The sequence below is a fragment of the Prionailurus viverrinus genome, chromosome B1, assembly GCF_022837055.1.
Source record: "Prionailurus viverrinus isolate Anna chromosome B1, UM_Priviv_1.0, whole genome shotgun sequence".
Lineage (NCBI taxonomy): Eukaryota > Metazoa > Chordata > Mammalia > Carnivora > Felidae > Prionailurus > Prionailurus viverrinus.
Window position 1 is genome coordinate 19,085,669 of NC_062564.1, and position 15,062 is coordinate 19,100,730.

The window sequence follows — 15,062 nt, forward strand, 5'->3', positions numbered from 1 at the left end:
TGGAAAAAAATACAGATACATATATTTTATATAAAGTCTATGAAGATATTTATATGTATAACTATAAGTATCTACCATAAAGTTTTCAAAGATCATTATCGTCCATTTGACAACCTCTAACAGAGATTGTATCTCTAACAGATACAAGTGTCCAATGGTCATCTTCATTTTGTCTCATATGAACTTTGAACTCAATTTATCTATCTATCTATCTATCTATCATTTTTGAGAGAGAAAGAGAGAGAGAGAGAGAGATCATGAGCAGAGGAAGGACAGAGAGAGAGGGGGACAGAAGATCTGGAGTGGATTCTGTGAGGACAATAGAGAGTCTGATGTGGGGCTCGAACTCATGAACCATGAAATCATGACCTGAACCAAAGGCAGAAGCTTAATGGACTGAGCCTTCCAGGCACTCAACATATTTAAAATTGAACTTAACACCTGCTCTAAAACTCCACTTTCTGTGTACCTTCACAGAAAATGATAACAGATTCCACCCATTCATCCAATCTGCAAATCTGAGATTTACCTTTGATTTCACATTATTCTTCCCCAATTACATCTAGACAGTCACTCAGTGCACACAGCTTTTACTTTCTTAGTTTTCCTTCTCTTTCTTCTCCATCACTACTAGATCTATCATGGATAATTGGTGGGGGGGCAGGGGGAATCTCCTGTGTTCTCTTGTGCCTCTGGTCTTCTTTACTTTAAATCCACTCTCTAAATGAATCATAGTTATAAACTGAAATATAACTATACTACTGTTCTGACTAAGTATTTTCAATGACTCTACATTTTCTTTGAAATGAAGTCCAATCTTCCTATATTATGTGCAAGAGAGAAGACACTTTCACATCCCCTTCTTCAACTGGAAGAACAGGATGGGAAAGGGAAATTTTACCTTTAAATCAACAAGGAATCTTGACAATTTTATGGGACTGAACATTTTAATAATTGACTGAAGGAATTGACTGGAAAAACCTTGAGGGGAATTTCATCTCAATTTCAGCTAGAGAGAGGGGAAAGAACTAGTCTCATCAAATGAATATATAGAATAATAAGAGGCAAATAAGGGTTGTGATTTTCTTTTAGTTCCTCTTGAAAGGGGATGTCATATATATATATATATACATATATATATATATGTATATATATATATATGTATATATATATATATATATACATATATATAACCTGAAAGACTCCACCAAAAAACTACTAGAACAAAAAATGAACTCAGTGAGATCACAGGATACAAAATCAATATAAAAAATGCATTGCAGGTGTGCCTGGGTGATTCAGTCAGTTAAATGTCCAACTTCAGCGCTCACCTCATGATCTCACTGTGAGTTCAAGCTTTGCATCATGGTCTGGGCTGACAGCTCAGAGCCTGGAGCCTGCTTCAGATTCTGTGTCTCCCTGTCTCTTTGTCCCTCTCCAGCTCACACTCTGTCTCTCAAAAATAAGTAAATGTTGAAAAAATTTAAAAGAATCCATTGCATTCTATACATTATTAATAAAGCAGCAGAAAGAGAAATTAAGAAAACAATCTCATTTATATTTGAGCCCAAAATAATAGGATACCTAGGAATAAACTTAACCAAAGAGGTGAAAGATCTGCACTCTGAAAACTATAAAACATTGATAAAAGAAATTGAAGATGACACAAAGAAAGGGGAAGACATTCCATGCTCATGGATTGGAAGAACAAATATTGTTTAAATGCATGTATTACCCAAAGCAATCTACACATTTAATGCAATTCCTATCAAAATACCCATAGCATTTTTTACACAACTAGAACAAACAGCCCTACAATTTGTATGGAACCACAAAAGACCCTGGATAGCCAAAGCAATCATGAGAAAGAAAAACAAAACTGGAGGTGTCACAATCCCAGATTTCAAGTTATACTACAAAGCTGTAGTAATCTAAACAGTATAATCTTAGCATAAAAATAGATAGCTCAATCGAACAGAATAGAGAGCTAAGAAATAAGCCCACAATTATGTGGTCAATTAATCTATGACAAAGGAGGCAAGAATGTGCAAGGGAAAAAGAGAGTCTCTTCAACAAATGGCGTTGGGAAAACTGGGCAAAAGAATGAAAGTGGGCCACTTTCTTGCATAGTACACAAAAATAAACTCAAAATGGATTAGAGATCTAACTGTGAGACTTGAAACATAAAAGTCCTAAAAGAGAGCACAGGCAGTAATTTCTCGGACAATGGCCATAGCCACATTTTTCTAGATATGTCTCCAGAGGCAAGAAAATTAAAAGCAAAAATAAACTATTGAGACTATAAAATAAAAAAGTTTCTGTATAGCAAAGTAAATGACCAATAAAACTAAAAGATAGCCTGCTGAATGGGAGAATATATTTGCAAATAATATATTCAATAAAGGGTTAGTATCCAAAATATATAATTTATGCAGCTCAACAGCCAAAACCAAATAATCCAATTAAAAAATGGGCAGAAGACATGAATAGACATTTCTTCCAAAAAGACGTACAGGTGGCCAACAGACACATGAAAAGATGCTCACTGTCACTTATCAGGGAAATGTAAATCAAAACCAAAATGAGATATCACCTCACACCTGTCAGAATGCCAAAAATCAAACACACAAGAAACAAGTGTTGGTGAGGATGTGGAGAAAAAGGAACCCTTGTGCACTGCTGGTGGGAATGCAAACTGGTGCAACCACTGTGGAAAAAAGTATGGAGATTCCTCAAAAAGTTAAAAACAGAACTAGCATAGGAGTGCCTGCGTGGCTGAGTCAGTTAAGTGTCCGACTTCGGCTCAGGCCATGATCTCATGGTTCATGAGTTAGAGCCCCGCATCGTCTCTGCACTCTTATTGCAGAGCTTAATTGAGATCCTGTCTCCCCCTCTTTCTCTGCCTCTCTCTCTCTCTCTCAAAAATAAATAAATAAACATAAAAAAAATAGAACTAGCATATGGTCCAGTAATTTCACTACTGGGTATTTACACAAAGAATACAAAACACTAATTTGAATAGATAATATGCAACCCTATGTTTATTGCAGCATTATTTACAATAGCCAAATTATGGAAGCAGCCCAAGTGGCCATCAATAGATGAATGGGTAAAGAAGTGGGATATATACACAATAGAATATTACTCATAAAAAGAATGAAATCTTGCCATTTGCAACAACATGGATGGATCTAGAGTATAATGCTAAGTAAAATACGTCAGAGAAAGACAAATACATATGATTTCACTCACATGTGGAATTTAAGAAACAAAAAACAAAGGAAAAAAAAAGACAAACCAAAAACCAGAGTCTTAACTACAAATAGACTGTTAACTAAACTCTTAACTAGAAAACAAACTGATGCTTACTAGAGGAGAGATGGGTAAAAGAGGTGAAGGGGATTAAGAGTACACTTATCTTGATGAGAAATGATTAATAAATAGAATTGTTGAATCACTATTATTTTACACCTGAAACTAATATAACTCTATATGTTAACTATATCGTAAGTAAAATTTTTAAAAAAGTTGCTTTCATATCTTAGTAAAAACAAGAATGGGGATGTCTTACACTGGTTTTAGGTATTTCTCTTGAGAAAACTCTATAGACAAAAACCCTACTATCTTGTGTCTATTGTAAAAAAATGAGAAATTGCTGTATAAATAAAATTAGGTGTGTATGTTTCTGTTTTCTTTTGAGACTATATCCCAGGCTAGAAAATGTTGTTTTAATAATTTTATGGCTATCTATTTATTATCTTTCATGTATGTGTATATATGCACACACATGCTATGAAATGATTATCCCTTTACTTTTTAAATTTTTCTTAAGCTACCCTTTAGTTACTTATTCTGAACTTTAAGACACTAAAGTTTTAAGACTTCTTTCACTGAAAAGTCTCACGTTAAACAATTTATTTTAATAAAAATGAACAAAACAAGGCATCTTACAGAACTCATTATAATTGCTCTTCTATAACCACCAGAAGGGAAGGGGGAGAAAGAAGTATCTTATAGAATTAACAAGGCTTAATTAGTATTTCATGTTAAAGTAAAGGCACCAGCTTAAAATAAAATCAGATGGTTCGTCTAGCAGGGGCACCTGGGTGGTTCAGTCGGTTAAGCGTCTGACTCTTGATTTCGGCTTACATCCTGATCGCTTGGGGTCATGAATTCAAGCCCGGCACTGGACTCCAGACTCCGTGCAGGCAGAGCGGAGTCTGCTTGAAATTCTCTCTCTCCCTCTCTCTGCCCCTTCCCCATTCGTGTTCTCTCTCTCAAAATAAATAAACTTTATAAATGAATAAGTAATTCAATGAGCATAAAAATGCCACCAGATTTGAGTAACAAAATGTAAGATTCATCAGAGCTGGCTTGGGTCTTAGAATTCAACTCTAGAGCTGTCGTCTCTGGCCACCTTAGTTTTACAATGACGTTTTCAGCGCACAGTGCTTGCTCACTCACTGGATCTACATGTTCTCTCTAAACGGTTGATGGCACAGGAGTTGCAGGAAGTCTCCGAATAAATACTACTGTTTAACTGAAGGAAAACAGCTGCACACATTTATGCAGCTTTGTACAAACTAATGTGAAACAAAGCTTTTCACTGGACCTGCTCAGGTGGTTCTCTTCCTCCTTCTTCACCTTCTTCGTCTTCCTCTTCCTTCTTTCCCCCTCCCCCTCCTCTTCTTCCTCCTTCTTCCTATAGAAATATCCTTATCTAGGTGGGCCAAGGGTGGATAGGTTTTCTTAAGCGAAAAGCAAGTGTTTGTGTGGAAACTTTTATCTGTGGAACTGCTGAAAACATTAAAACACACTCATATGCACACCCATTTCTTCCTTATAGTAAAAAAAAAACAACTATAAATTAACTTACTGAAGGAAACCACAAGCTTGTGTATGTATACACCTATACATATATGCACATATATTTGCATATTTAATTTCCTAGGTGAAGTCTTTTTCTCCTTCTAAATTCAAACATGCCCCAGAAATGAAGACTCCATTTTACGAATAAAGATGAAATATTCGTTGAATAGTGAATCTTTTCTAATGAAAGAAGAATTCAGGTTAAAGCAAGGGGAATGATCAGTTCTTAAGGGCCTTGGGTTATTTTTTTTTTTTTAAGTTTTAATTCATTTAGATGTTCAAAAAGAAAAATGTAAATTATTCTCTAGGTTTCTGCTTAGCACACAAGTGAGTTCTAAGATATTATTTGAGAGCATTAAGACAGTCGAAATTGTCCTGATGTAAAAGAAAATCAGTAATATTCAGTAATGTGTAATTGCATTTTATTTTAGCAAATGTTAGAATAATGATATATATGTGTTAAACCACAGGCGTCTTAAGGGCTTTAAAATATGTGTATTTTCCAGCTGCCACATATCCTGCCAGATGCTTTGGTTTTTTGGTCTATTCCACAGTTCCGGAATCAAGAAACTTACTCCGCAGAAGTACTGTCCCCCGCATTCTGATGGTTTCCTCCAGCTGTGGGGCTGTGTGCAATTCCCGTCCTCAGGATCTCTGCCAATCATAAGCCTTGGCTTGAGTTTTAAAATGCTGATCACAATAACAGACATTAGAAGAGCTACTTTTGGTTACACGAATTTAGAGCTGAAGAGTTCTAAGTTTTCTTTTGGTATGGTTATTCAGATGAAATTGGAATACGCAGTAACGAAACTTACAAGGTTAAAAATTAAAGGCCAAAATCACATTTAAATAAGACATGGAACACACAGCATAATCATAAAGCTGCAGACTAGTTTCCAAAAGTCACTACAGAAAAATAATCTCATAAACTTATAATGAGTACTATGTACATAAAGATATGTATGCATAATAAAAGCTTAGGTATCTTTGCTACAAACATTTGTAATACAAATAACCTTTTCAGCAAACATGTGCACAGGGGATATTTTGAAACTCACAACACTTGTCAAGAGGAAATTAATTTCCATTTGAAATAAGCTAATATGAATGTCAGAAATGCCCTTTGGAAATTTAATCGCAAAACAAAAGATCATGCCATTAAGGAGTAAATTTACATATTAAAAAAATCTATAACATGTCCTAAATATTGCTTTATTACAACCCAGTTTAGTAAATAATCTAGCTGTGTGATCTTGGGTAAGTCACTTAGTTTCACTGTCCTAATATAAATAACTGATTTGTGACGGTATAGTAGGCATGCATTCAACAATAATAAAAATAATAACGCAAGCCCATGATACATTATTTTAAAAATTACAAGAAACATTTATATTTATACACATATATGCATAGATATGAATTATTATTTGCATGACTAATGGTGGCTATACTTTCGTATTTCCATGTTAAACACAGGTATACATGCACTTAACAAAAAGTTTAATTTTTAGATTTGATGTTTTATAAAATACTCTTTTTATGTTTTATGAAATACTCTTCAAAGAAGAAAAATCCTACAGAATCTTCTTTTCCAAGAGTAATAATAAGAGAAAGCTTGTTCAAAAATTTTTTGTTTATTTATTTATTTTGAGAGACAGAGAGGTGCAGAGAGAGAGAAAGAGAGAGAGAGAGCCCAAGCAGGCTCTGCACTGTCAGCAAGAAGCCCGACGTGGGGCTCAGACTCAGGAATTGTGAGATCATGACTTGAGCCCATGAGAGTAGGATGCTTAACTGGCTGAGCCACTGAGGTGCCCCATGATTTCTTCAAAAATTTAAACTGAATGTTGAAAAATGTTGAAAAACCGTAGGAGAAATTTTACCATAAACAAAATAAATTAAAATGCATGGCTAGGGCTTTGGAGTGTTTATGTAAAACGCTATAAGCTTTTATATTTGGGAATCAAACTAGCAATATCCAATAATTGTTTCTTTTTTAGATTTCCAGAAATCCATGGGTTTGGATGACTAAGCTCTACAGTAAGAATGGGTTTGCACATGTACATATTTACCTTTGGATACAGACCAAGCAAACAAATATGAAAAGACAAATGAAATAAAAAGTTTGTAAAGATTTGTTAAACTGTGAAATAGGATACAGTCCCATTACAAGAGCAGAAGAAAATTTTTATTTTATTTCAATTTCCCAAGCCATACTTTGAAGAACTCATCAGAGCGACATTCTTGTGGCGAGAAAATCAGCATGTTGCTCATATTGGTAAAGGAGAATCAGAAATGAATTCTGGACTTGCTCCAAAATCAGAGACCACAGAAAGAAAATCAAAATTAAACTTTAAAGCTGAAACACTTAAGACTAAACTAATAAAACCTAAGATTTAAAAAATTAAAATAATCCTAAATTTTATTGGCATATGGATATCACTGACCTATCTTAACTATGTTTCATGGTACGGGAAACAAGGTGGCATTATCACTGAGATTAATTTAAGCTGTCACTAAAAACAACGCCGATGAAGGGTTTATTTCATGGTTTATCCTTTACTTTCCTCTCTTTTTAATTGAACAAACATATAGCTGAAATGCGATTTTCTCTAAAGAAGTTGGTGGCTCTTTCCTAAGAGATTTCCAAAATCATGCACAACTTGATTTATTCATATGTTCAGTGCGGCTTTTCCAATTTTGTTTTAATATTATGATCATTTGTTTTGTTTCTCTGTGACTTTCTGGTGTGCAAAGAGCATCCTGTGTTCCCTATTTGCTTTTTAAATTTCAACACAAAGTATGGCATTCTGCACATTCAAGGTGATTAGTAAGTGCTTGACTAAAGAATTAATGAATGAAGTAATAGGTGAATGCACAGTAACACTCAGTTGTTTGCAGTATCAGTTAGGGAATTACACACTCCAGACTTTTGTTTCCTTCATTCACGAATGCTGGGAGGGTGCTTAATATAAATGAAGTAAATGCATCCACAGCTACCTATCAGCTTTCCACTGAAGGTATCCTATGTGAACGTAAATATGGGAGATGATGGAAGAAGTACCCAATGGTGCTCAAAGCCCCAGGCAAAAGCTCCGTGGGCAGGAAATTTGAAGTTCTTATGAGCCCCATAAAAAAACCAAAAAAACAGAAAAACAAAACAACAACAACAACAACAACAACACACACACACACACACACACACACACAAACTAGATATGGTGACCTTGGCTGCTTAACCTTTCTGGTTATCAGTTTCTTCATTTGTAATATGAAGGGCTCACCTTAATGATCTTTAAATTCCCTGTACATCTAACATTTTATTCTTATGATCAATAGTTGTGCTGTTTAGGCACAAGTTCTTTGGGCTCCTCATCACATTGCTTGAGGCACAGGCATCAAATCATTCTAAAGGATATCAACAGAGGGAAACTATCGTTCCAAAATTACTCTGTGCAAAATGCCACAGAAACATAGAGGCAATAAGAGGTCAAGTGGTGGTCGTGGTGCGTGGTGGGGAGAGAAGTCTTAAGTGTTCAAGAGAAGAGTTACCACAAAATATGGGCCCTAAACCTAGGCTTTCAAGGATGAGTTTTGCAGGGACACAGCAGGGGATGTAATGGAATGAGTCATTCCAAATGTCAGAAACAGCATGTGCAAAGAATAAGGGTTTGAAGTAGTGGGAACATAAAGGAAATTGGAAATAGTTTGGTTTTGTGGGAGAATTAATTTGTGTGACAGGTCGGAGACTGGAGTTGTAAGCAAGAGCCAGACCTAAAGCACCTTGCGTTCCATGGCTGAGGGTGTAGACTTTCTTATTTGTGCCGTGACAGACCACTAGGAGGCTTTAACATCGGAAGGAAGTGACCGATCATTGCTGACAAAGATCATGATGATTTGCCCTGGAAAGACTAACTCGAGGAAATAAAACCAGAAGCAGTGGGGTCTCTAAAAGGGAAGTGAGGTGACACAACTCCAGGGGAGATGGTGAGGTGAGAAACTAGAATAGTGAGTGCACGATGAGAGATACTTGTGAGGAACAATCAACAAATAAGATTCAGTAACAGACTAGATTTGGAATTCAGGGAAGAATTATGCGGCAGAGTCGGAGATTTTTTTTAAGTTGGGCAACTGGGAGGAGATGATTTCATTAAATGAGATGGGCATTGTAGAAGCATAAACATACTTGTGGAAGAAAGATAACGAATTTGGTTTTAAATACGATAAATTTGGAAGTGCCTTTGAAACATTCAGGAAGGAATAGCCTTTGGCAATTAGACTCACATCCATCAATCTTACTAATCCTGCCTTGAAGTCTCTCCCCCCTCATTCCTTACCATTCACTGCTTTCCTGCTCTGGCCAGCATCACCGTTTTTACCTTCCTTGAACATGCCACACTTTCCCACCCCTGAATGCTTGCATTTAGTATTTACTCTCTTTAAAATAATTTCTCCCAAAACATTTATGGTGATGGTTTATGTTTATGTTGTTATTATGTATCACAATATCATCTTCTTAGAATTACCATCTAGTATGATCTCAAGTTGTTCAGTACTTCAGTCATCTTTATCATCTATTTTATTTTCTGCATTGCTTATCTGACTACTAAATTAGCCTTGGTTATTTGTGTATTTACTTGCTAATTGGCTATTCCCTCCCTCCCCACGTGACAGATAAGCTCTATGGGAACACGGACTTTGTCTTATTCACTACTACTACACCGACATCTAGACACGGGGCCTGAAATACACTAAATGCCCTGCAAAATGTATTTAATGAGGAACTGAACTATCGCCATGAAATTATGGAGAGAATGGGCTGATACTCAGGGGGGCAAAGAAGGATTTACTGGCGAGTTTCAACAGTACCAACTCCTTTCAAAGCTGTGGGAGAGTTTCTAGCAATGAGTTCACATCATCAGATGTTTTTTTGTGAAATGAAAAGTAAGATATTTAACCATAATTGTTAAAAAATTACTGTTTCTTTTTCAAATCTGACTTTCTCTCTTCCACCCTCCTCATGTCAGGTGATGTCAAAAAAGACATATTTGAGATCTGGCTTGAAAAGTTAAGTTGGGATGCTTTTAGTTTGATTTTTAAAGGGTGTCTTTATATGGTTTGCAAAATACAAAATTATAAATGCAGAATTATATATGAAAGCAACATTTACTTAGAATGAGAAAGGAAATAGTAAATTACAAAATTTAAAAAGCTAAGAAATTCTTTAAACATAACAAAGTCCAGAAAACAACATAATGTTTTCACGTTATTTACGCCTGACGTACTTCTATAATCCTTCTTTTCTTATATTTGTGGCTGTGTGCTCTTTGACCTGCTCTTCAAATCGCAGTGCTTTTATAACATAATTTTCTTTAGAAAAATTTTTTTTTATGTTTATTTATTTTTGAGAGAGAAAGAGACAGAGAGAGAGAGAGAGAGAGAGAGAGAGAGAGAGCATGAGTGGGGGGGGGGGAGGGCAGAAAGCGGGAGACACGGAATCCAAAGCAGGCTCCAGACTCTGAACTGTCAGAATAGAGTCCAATGCTGGGCTCGAACCCATGAACCATGAGATCATGATCTGAGCCCAAGTTGAATGCTCAACTGACTGAGCCACCCAGGCACCCCTGTAATATCGTTTTCTATAAAAATATTAGAAGGAAAATTCTATTTTTCTGCTAGCATGGTCAATTTAAAAACACACACACACCAGTTGTTTAAAAAATATTTGTAGCATTGTAACTTGTTAATGGAATATCATACAAGTTTAGGGATTGTTTTCAAATTTGGGGGAAATCTCAAGTTTCTTTCACATAGGAGTTGTTACTTACACACTCACTGATTTTATGTTTGTGCCCTACATACCCAGCAACTCTGATAAATTCTATTTTGTGTAATTGACACCAAAAAATGGTATGATGTGTTTATCTTTGTATATGCCCCAAAAGAGAGAACTTCTACTACTTGAGAAACAAATTCTCTAATTACATGTTATTCATTCAGTATGAGAAGAATTTTCATTTATGTACATTTCAAAATCAATTTCTCCTCCATTTTTCAAATGCTTCTGGTGCTGGGTCCCATGGGGTACATTCATATTTCAATGACATCTTTGGTCTTGCCTTTCTGTCACTGCATTAGAAGAGTCAGTATTAGGGGTTATCCCTACTCCAGGAGAACTACTAATAAGTTGACTATATACCTACACAGTTACATGGAAGTGGTTGATAGAAAGAGGAGATCGACAAGATAGGAATTCTCACATGAATTGTTTAGGTAAAGAATCAGAAAGAGACTTAGGGAATAAATGGGCAGAAAGGAAGAATCATAACAGGCCAAGGCAAGTATTGGGGAAGAAACGCCAGGAAAAATTTCATGTCTATAAATATGTTTAAATAATGTTTAAACAGTTCTAAACCACTAACCATTATGAACTGATGTTCTAAAGAATTAAAAATAAAGATGATACAACATAGTCGATAAACAGTTTTAAAACGAAAGGTTTTCACATAAACTTGAAAAGAATGTACCTATATTAGTTTCCTAGGGTTGTTGTAACAAAGTACTGCAAACTGAGTGGGTTAACCAACAGAAATTAATTGTCTCATGTTTCTGGAGGTTGAAAGTTGAAATCAAGATGCTGGAGTGGCCCCTGGGTGGCTCCGTCAGTTAAGTGTATGTCTTCGGCTCAGGTCATGATCTCACAGTTCATGGGTTCGAGCCCTGTGTGGGGCTCTGTACTGACAGCTCAGAGCCTGGAGCCTGCTTTGGGTTCTGTGTCTCCCTCTCTCTGCCCCTCACCGGCTTGAGCTCGCTATCTTTCTTTCTCAAAAATGAACATTAAAAAATATATATTAAAACAAAATAAAATAAAATAAAATAAAATAAAATAAAATAAAATAAAATTATATTTAGTGTTATTAGGTAATGAGTAAAACAATGTGATGGTAAGAAAATGTGTCTTGATTAACCAAAACAGTTTGTTCTCTTCTGGTTCCTTTGATTGAGGGAATGCAGGTCACTGGAGGAATGAGTATTTTATTTTATTTTATTTTATTAAAGTTTATTAATTTCTTTTTGAGAAAGAGAGAGTGTGCGTGCATGCGCATGTGGGGGAGGGGCAGAGAGAGAGAGAGAAAGGGGGGGAGACAAGGTAATTTTATAAGAATGCTGCATATTTAAAGCAATTTTACTCTACCCTCCAGTTTATTTGCCTTACATTGTAGCTATTTTCTCTGTAGATTTTTTTTTTCTAAGGCTGAAATTCTACCACTGGGGCAGATTGTACCAAAACAAGCAGAAAGGGTCACAGCCCTTGGTCTAACCTTTGTTATTTAAACCAAAATCTCAAGCCTTTTGAAAATGTAAATTGTCCTGGCCAGTTCACTGAAAAGACAAGAACATACAGTAAAAGAATTATTTTTTTGTAAAACCTAAATCAGCACGCTTTCCCCTAAGCACTTCTCAAGTGTTAAATTTAAAGACAGTTAATTATCATCCATTCTTTGGAGACCAGGAAAAACAATTTAGTACTCAGTAAAATGAGCATGCAATCTACCTTATTAGTTGTTTTTTTGACGGGTGAATGTGAAGAATTTACACGTTCATGCAAGAGAGGCAATAACAGTGTTCTCTTGAGAAGACAGAACCATAAGAAAGACACAAGTTGACACTTGCTTAACCAAGTCACAAAAAAACATCTTCACCTGGCTGATGAAAAGTACTAATATATCTAAGAAAGTGGCAGAGAACATAAGAAACAACAATCAATAAACCAAAACTAGCATCGGGCATAACATTGACTTTCAAAGGACACATTGGGCTACCAATTTTTAGTGACCTTTACTAACTTAATTGAAATACTCTCAATAAATCCATTTCTGCAGAAATAGAAAAGATATCAATGCTGTGCAAACTCATAGCTACAAATTAGTACATGTCTGATTCCAGAAGATGCTCTTTTCCGCAGATGTTAGCAAAGCCCCGGGAGGTTAGCTGTTGATGGGTCATGGAATATAGCGTGAAAAGCCACAAAATCAATTGCTAAAGGGGTAGGAAATTGTGGCTTGTAAAATCCACTCTTGTCTTTTGTGTGCATTTTTTTCTTTAATAGACTTTATTATTTTTTTTAATGTTTTATTTGTTTTTGAGAGAGACAGAGAGCACAGGAGAGGGGCAAAGAGAGGAGACACAAAATCTGAAGCATGCTCCAGGCTCAGCACAGAGGCTCAGCACAGAGCCCCACAAGGGGCTTGAACTCACAAACCGTGAGACCATGATGTGAGCCAAAGCCGGATGCCTAACCGACTGAGCCACCCAGGCGTCCCTAATAGACTTTATTTTTTAGAGAAGTTTTAAATTCACAGCAAAATTGAGAGAAAGGTACAGAGATTTTCCATATGCCTCCTGTCCAAACGCACCTACAGCCTCCCCATTATCAACATTCTTAAAACTTACAAATGATGAAACTATATTGTCAAATCATTATTATACAAAGTCCTCAGTTGATATTAGGATGATTCTTGGTGTTGTACATTCTATGGATTTGGGCAAATGTACAATGGCACAGATAGAATAATACATTATTCTACAAAGTATTTTCACTGCCCTACAAATCCCCTGTGCCCCGCCTATTCGTCTCTTCCTCTTCTGAAACCCTTGGCAACCACTGATCTTTTTACTGTCTCCATAGTTTTGCCTTTCCCACAATGTCATATAATTGAAATTACACAGCACGTAGCGTTTTTTTTTGTTTTTTTTGTTTTTTTTTTTTTTGCACGTAGCGTTTTAAGATTGGCTTCTTTCACTCAGTACTACAGGCTTACTCATTTTATCGTGCACTGCTTTACTGCTCTTTGCAGATATAATGTTTTTAACAAATTGAATGTTTGTAGTAACCCTGAATCCAGTAATTCAATCAGTGCCATTTTTCCAACAGCATTTGCTCACTTGGTGTCTCTGTGTCACATTTTGGTAATTCACATAATATGTAAAAGTTTTTCATTATTATCATATTTATTCTGGTGATCTGTGATCAGTGACTACAACTCACTGGAAGCTCAGATGAAGGTTAGCATTTTTTAGCAATTGCTCAGGTTTCTGTAAAGGTCTTTGGCCTATTTTTTAATTGGGTTGTTTTCTCATTAGTCAGCTTTAAGAATTCTTTGTATATTTTGGATAACCATCTTGAGCATTAGTTTATCAATATCCACAACATAACTTGATGGGATTTTGATTAGGACTGCACTCAAAAGAGAAATCAAGTTGAGGAGAACTAACATTTTGACAATATTGAGCCTTTCTATCCATGAAGATTGAATACCTCTCTACCTGGTTCTTTGATTTCATTCATCAAAGTTTTATAGTTTGCCTTATATAGATCTTACACATATTTTGTTAAATTTATATATAGGTATTTTATTTTTTAGGGTCCTAATGTAAACAATGTTATGTTTTTAATTTCAATATCACCTGTTCATTGCTGGTATATAGGAATGACATTGACTTTTGTATATGAACTTTGTAGAATACAGCTTATTAGTTATAACAGCTTATTAGTTACAATCATTTATTAGTTCCAGGAGTGTTTATATCCATTCCATTGTATTTTCTGCATGGATTATCATGGCATTTGCAAAGTTTTATTTTTTTCCTTCCCAGCATCTTTTATTTGCATTAGGTAGGACTTCCAAAATAATGTTGAAAGAAGTAGTGAAAAAATACATCCTTCCTGTGTTCCTGATTGTGTATTTGTGTACCTTGTTGCTAGGTACATACATGCTAGTATTTTGATATCTTCTTGGAAAATTAACCCCTTTATTATTATGTAATGCCTTTTTAAAAATTTTATTTTAGAGAGAGAGAGAGGGAGGGAGGGAGGGAGAGGGGCAGAGAAAGAGAGAGAATCTTAAGCAGGCTCAATGCTCAGCACAGAGCCTGAGTCAAGGCTCGATCCCATGACCCTGGGATCATGACCTAAGTTGAAATCAAGAGTTGGATGCTCAACCAACTGAGCCACTTGGTGACCCCTATAGTGCCTTTTTCAAAAAAATCGCTGATAACTTTTCTTACTCTGAATTCAGCTTGGCCTAAAATTAATATAAGTTTTTTCATTTATTTTTTAATTTTTTTAATGTTTATTTATTTTTGAGAGAGACAGACAGAGTGCCAGCAGGGGAAGGGCAGAGAGAGAGGGAGAC